We start from the raw sequence: 6,555 nt of genomic DNA on the forward strand, positions 1-6,555 counted from the left end.
CTTATGATTTGTCTTCCTCTCTGTTTGCATCTTATTTTATTTTTCCTTCCCTTCCCCTATGTTCATCTGTTTTGTTTCTTAAATTCCACATGAGTGAAATCATTCCGTATTTGTCTTTCTCTGATTAACTTATTCTGCCCAGCAAAATAGCCTCTAGTCCCACCCATATCATTGCAAATGACAAGATTTCATTTTTTTTTTTACTCTTAAGGCATTTATTTATTAAAACGTTCTCTGCCAAGATTTCACATTAGCTTAAAATTCAAATCAGTCTTTACATTTCTCTACTGAGGTCTCCACCTCAGTGTATCACATAAAAACACCTTCTCCAGCAATCAGTGTTACCAGTGCCACATGGTGAGCCCCATGGTCAGCCTCTTTGTTCCCTAGGTGATCCAACTAGATGTTAATACTGCTCTGCTACAGGGTAAAAGCTCCTAAGTCAAACTCATTGGAAAAGGGGTGAAACTTCTGCAAAGTGCACTTTAAGAAGAGGTACTGTTTGCTCATGAAAAGAAACCAGTGAGCCCTCCAAGAATAATAAAAGGGGGTATTTTACAGTTAAGCACATGATTTGGAGTGAAGAATTCGGATGTTGCTCTGCTGGTCCAGGTTGTTAATACTCTTCTTGCCCCTCCTGTGGGCCCCCTTCATCAGGTATCACAAAGCCTTCATCTGTGGCATACAGAATGTCCACGATCCTCTGCAATACCGGGTTGTTTTCCCTCTCATTCTCCTGGCAAACCAATTCAAGGTTCCTTAGCTTTCCAAAGTAGAAATCTCTTTCTGTCTCCAAGTCTTCGACGATAAGTTTCAATACGTTGACCTGTTGCATCAATTCAGCTGCTTCGTCATCCCCGTTGCCCACACCAGGATTCTTTCGCACCACACCCCGGCCAGTCTAAGGGGTTGGAGTAGTTCTGTGTGTTGCAATGGGCCTCTGTGGAGCTGCACTGCTAGAGCTGAGAGGTTTCTTCAGTTTGTTCAGAGCTGGAGCAACAAGGGAGGGAGCCACTGCAGTTTCTTGACCTTGTCTGGCAGCTATGGGGTCATAGTCTTTTCCATCATAGTTTGCATCAAAAAACTTCCTGAACCACTGAACAAATTCAAAATTGTCCTGAAACTTTCCTTTGACTAATTTGTCCACAGGAACTATTTTGTCAACACCCATTCTCTTAAAACCTGCTTGTAGTATTTTGAAGTTCTGGCTGTATTCATGTTCTAGCTTAGCCTGGAATTTCACTTTCTTCAAGGCAGTGGAGCCAGGGAACAACATGTCCATAAACTGACAATAGGCAGCCCCTGAGCACAACTGTTCGATCTTCGTCAGATTCAGCTGCAGAGACTCATTGATCCAGGCCAGCGTGTCATGTCGACTTAGGTTATCACTGGTGACTGATGTTGAATATACGTTCACTGCCATCGGTTCTTGGCGGGACCGCATCCACTGCCTGTGCCCGGCTTCGGTTCCGTCTTTGTCTTGTTCAAACCGCCCGGCCAAGATTTCATTCTTTTTGATGGCTGAGTAATATTCCATTGTAAATACATACCACCTCTTCTTTATTCATTCATTTGTCCATGGATATCTGGGCTCTTTTCATATTTTGGTTATTGTGAATATTACTGCTATAAATATTGGGGTGCATGTGCCCCTTTGAATCACTATCCTGGTATCCTTTAGATAAATACCTAGTAGTGTAATTGCTAGGTCATACAGTAGCTGTATTTTAAACTTTTTGAGGAACCTCCATACTGCTTTCCAGAGTGGCTGCTCCATTTTGCATTCCCACCAACAGTGTAAGAGGGTTCTCCTTTCTCTGCATCCTTGCCAACATCTGTTGTTTCCTCAGTTGTTAAATCTAGCCATTCTGACTGGTGTGAGGTGATATCTCATTGTGGTTTTGATTTGGATTTTCCTGATGCTGGTGATCTTGAGCATTTTTTTTCATGTATCTGTTGGCCATTTGTACACCTTTGGAGAAATGTCTACTCATGTGTTCTGCCCATTTTTTAACTGAGTTTTGTTTGTTTGTTTTATATGCATTGTGTTTGTTAAGTTCTCTCTCTTTTTTATTATTATGTTCAGTTAGCCAATGTATAGTACAACATTGATTTTTGATGGAGTTTTCAATGATTCATTAGTTGCATATAACACCCAGGGCTCATCACAGCACATGCCCTCCTTAATACCCATCACCCGGTTACCCCATCCCCCCACCCCCTCCCTTCTGTAACCCTCAGTTTGTTTCCCAGGGTCCAGAGTCTCTCATGGTTTGTCTCCCTCTCTGATTTCTTTCCATTCAGTTTTCCCTACCTTGCCCTATGATCCTCCACGCTGTTGCTTATGGTCCACGTGTGAGTGAAAACTTATAATAATTTTGTTTCTCTGATTGACTTATTTCACTTAGCATAATCCCCTCAAGTTCCATCCATGTTGATGCAAATGGTGGGTATTCATCCTTTCTGATGGCTGAGTAATATTCCATTGTATATGTGAGCCACATCTTTATCCATTCATCTGTTGAAGGGAACCTCGGCTCCCTCCACAGTTAGGTTATTGTGGACTTTACTGCTATGAACACTGGGGTGCATGTGCCCCTTCTTTTGCCTATATCTGTATCTTTGGGGTAAATACCTAGTCATGCAATTGCTGGGTCATAGGGTAGCTCTATTTTTAACGTCTTGAGGAAACTCCATACTGTTTTCCAGAGTGGCTGTACCAGCTTGCATTCCCACCAACAGTGTAAGAGCTTTCTCCTTTCTCTATATTCTCACCAACATTTGTCGTTTCCTGCCTTGTTAATATTTGCCATATTAACTGGTGTAAGGTTTTGCTGTTTTGATTTGAATTTTCCTGATAGCTAGTGATGTTGAACATTTTTTCATGTGTCTGTTAGCCATTTGTCTGTCTTCTTTGGAGAAGGGTCTGTTCATGTCTTCTGCCCATTTCTTGACTGGATTAATTGTTTTCTGGGAGTTGAATTTGGGAAGTTCTTTATAGATCTTGGATACAGGCCCTTTATCTGAAATATCATTTGCAAATATCTTCTCCTATTCCATGGGTTGCCTTTTATTTTTGTTGACTGCTTCCTTTGCTGTGCAGAAGCTTTCTATTTTAATGAAGTCCCAAATGTTCACTGTTGCTTTAGTTTCCCTTGCCTTTAGAGACCTGTCTTGAAAGAAGTGGCTGTAGCCAATGTCGAAGAGGTTACTGCCTACGTTCTTCTCTGGGATTTTGATGGATTCCTGTCTCACATTGAGGTCTTTCATCCATTTGGAGTTTATCTTTGTGTATAGTGTAAGAGAGTGTTCCAGCTTCATTCTTCTGCATGTGGCTGTCCTATTTTTCCCGGACCATTTATTGAAGAGACTCTCTTTTTTTCCATTGGATATTCTTTCCTGATTTGTCAAAGATTAGTGGACCAAAGAGTTGAAGGGACATTTCTGGCTCTCGATTCTGTTCCATTGATCTATCTGTTTGTTTCTGTGCCAGTACGGCTGCCTTGATGATCACAGTTTTGTAATATACCTTTAAGTCAGGCATCATGATCACCCCAGGTTTGGTTTTCTTTTTCAACATTCCCTTGGCTGTTCAGGGTCTTTTTTGGTTCCATACAAATTTTAGGATTGTTTGTTCCAGCTTTGTGAAAAATGACAATGTTATTTTGATAAGGATTGCATTGAAAGTGTAGATTGCTCTGGGCAGCCTAGATATTTTAGCAATATTTATTTTTTCCATCCATTCGCATGGAATGTTTTTCCATCTCTTTGTGTCCACCTCAATTTCTTTCATTAGGTTTCTATAGTTTCTGGAGTATAGATCCTATACCTCTTTGGTTAGGTTTATGCCTAGGTATCTTCTGCTTTTTGGTGCTATTGTAAATGGAATCCATTCCTTAATTTCTCTTTCTTCAGTCATATGGCTAGTGTATAGAAGTGCACGTGATTACTGTGCACTGATTTTGTGTCCTTCCACATTGATGAATTACTGTATGAGTTCTAGCAATTTGAGGGTGGAGTATTTTGGGTTTTCCACATAAAGTATCATGCCATCTGGGAAGCGAGGTTGTTTGACTTCTTTGTTGCCAATTTGAATGCCTTTCCTTTTTTGTTGCTGTCTGATTGCTGAGGCTAGGTCTTCTAGTACTATGTTGAACAACCGTGGTCATGTTCCTGACCTTAAGGGAAAAGCTCTCAGTTTTTCCCCAGTGAGAATGATATTCACTGTGGGCCTTTCATTGATGGCTTTTATGCTATTGAGATATGTTCCCTCTATCCCTATACTTTGAAGAGTTTTAATCAGGAAAGGATGTTGTATTTTGTCAAATGCTTTCTCTGGAGCAATTGAGAGGATCATATGGTTCTTGTCTCTTCTTTTGTTAATGTGATCTATCACGTTGATTGATTTGTAAATGTTGAATAACCCTTGCATCCCAGGAATAAACTGTACTTGGTCCTGGTGCATAATCCTTTGAATGTACTGTTGGATCCTACTAGCTAGGATCTTGTTGAGTATTTTGGCAGCCATGTTCATCAGGGATATTGGTCTGTAATTCTCCTTATTGATGGGGTCTTTGATTTTGGGATCAAGGTAACACTGGCATCATAGAAGGCGTTTGGAAGTTTTCCTTCCATTTCTATGTTTTGGAACAGCTTCAGTAGAATAGATATGATTTCTTCCTTAAATGTTTGGTAGAATTCCCCTGGGAAGCCATCTGGCTCTGGACTCTAGTTTTTTGGGGATGTTTTTGATTACTATTTCAATTTCCTTGCTGGTTATCGGTCCCTCCAGATTGTCTATTTCTTCCTCTTTCAGTCTTGGTAGTTTATAAGTTTCCAAGAATGCGTCCATTTCTTCCAGTTTGCCTACTTTGTTGGCTTGTAACTGCTGGTAGCAAGCTCTAATAATTGTCTCTATTTCCTTGGTATTAGTCATGATTTCTCCCTCTTTCACTCATGATTTTATTAATTTGCGTCCTTTCTCTCTCTCTCCCTCTCTTTTTTTTGTTTTTTTTTTTTTGAATAATTCTGGTGAGATCGTATAAATCTTTTGCCTTATTAATTCTTTAAAAGAAACAGCTTCTAGTTTCATTGATCTCTTCTATTGTTCTTCTAGTTTCTATTTCATTGATTTTGATTCTAATCTTTATCATTTCTATTCTCCTGCTTGGTTTCGGCTTTATTTGATGTTCTTTTTCCAGATCCTTTAGGTGAAAGTTTAGGTTTGTGCTTTTGGGATTTTTCCAATTTTTTGAGATAGGCTTGGACGGCTATGTACTTCCATTTAAGGACCGCCTTTGCAGCATTCCATAGGTTTTCAACCGATGTGTTTTCATTTTCATTGGTTTGCATGAATTGTTTACGTTCATCTTTAGTTTCCTGGTTGACCCATTCATTCTTTAGCAGGATGCTCTTTAGCTTCCAAGTGTTTGAATTCCTTCCATTTTTTCCCCTTGTGGTTGAGGTCCAGTTTCAAAGCATTGTGATCTGAAAATATGCAGGGAATAATCTCTGTTTTTTGGTATTGGTTGAGACCTGATTTGTGACCCAGTATGTGATGTATTCCAGGGAAAGTTCTGTGTGCACTGGAGAAGAAAGAGTATTCTTTTGTTTTAGGATGGATTGTTCTGTATATATCTATGAAGTCCATCTGGTTCAATGTGTCCTTCAAAGCTCTTGTTTCTTTGTTGATCTTCTGCTTAGATTATCTTTCCATTGCTGTGAGTTGAGTGTTGAAGTCTCCTACTGCTAATGTATTATGATCAGTAGGTTTTTTTATTTTGGTTATTAGTTGGTTTATGTAATTGGCTCCTCCCATGTTGGGGGCATAGATATATACAGTTGTTAGGTTTTCTTGTTGGATAAACTCTTTAAGTACGATATTATGGCCCTCTACATCTTGTACTACAGTCTTTGCTTTAAGATCTAAATTGTCTGATATGAGAATTGCTACCCCAGCTTTCTTTTGAGGTCTGTTGGTGGGGTAAATGGCTCTCCATCCCCTCACTTCAGTCTGGAGGTGTCTTTACGTTCAAAATGAGTCTCTTGTAGACAACATATGGATGTGCAAGCTTCACTATTATATGTCAGGGTGTTGATCTATGTTTACTGATTTTGGAAGGTATCCTCTGCCTCTTGGACATGAATGCTTGTTTCCTTCCCAGATTAGGGACGTTCTCAGCTATGATTTGCTCACATATACCTTCTAGTCCTCTGTCTCTCCAGCCCCTCAGGGATCCCAATAATTCTAACATTGGAACAAATCATGGCATCATTAATCTCTCTAAGTCTCTTTTTGTGGGCTACTAGCTGCCTCTCTCTGTTTTCCTCAACTTCCTTCCTTTCTATCAGCTTATCTTCTAGATCACTGATTTGCTCTTCTGTCTCATTTACCCTGGCTTTTAGACTATTCAGTTTAGACTGCATCTCATTCATAGCAGTTTTAATTTTGCCCTGATTAGATCTCTTTTCTGCCCTCAGAGATACTATATCGTCACTAATGCTTTTTTCAAACCTAGCTATTGACTTCATGATGGCTATCCCGAAGTCTACGTT

General features: G+C 39.8%; 1 pseudogene; it reads right to left on the reverse strand.

Annotated features, from left to right (window-relative positions):
• Positions 1 to 616: 616 nt before the first annotated feature.
• LOC148163101 (microtubule-associated protein RP/EB family member 1 pseudogene) lies at positions 617 to 1,423 on the reverse strand (annotated as a pseudogene).
• Positions 1,424 to 6,555: the final 5,132 nt, after the last annotated feature.

The sequence above is a fragment of the Eumetopias jubatus genome, unplaced genomic scaffold (genome assembly GCF_037043125.1).
Source record: "Eumetopias jubatus isolate StellerSeaLion01/CBP00866 unplaced genomic scaffold, mEumJub1_p1.0 scaffold_11, whole genome shotgun sequence".
Taxonomy (NCBI): Eukaryota; Metazoa; Chordata; class Mammalia; order Carnivora; family Otariidae; genus Eumetopias; species Eumetopias jubatus.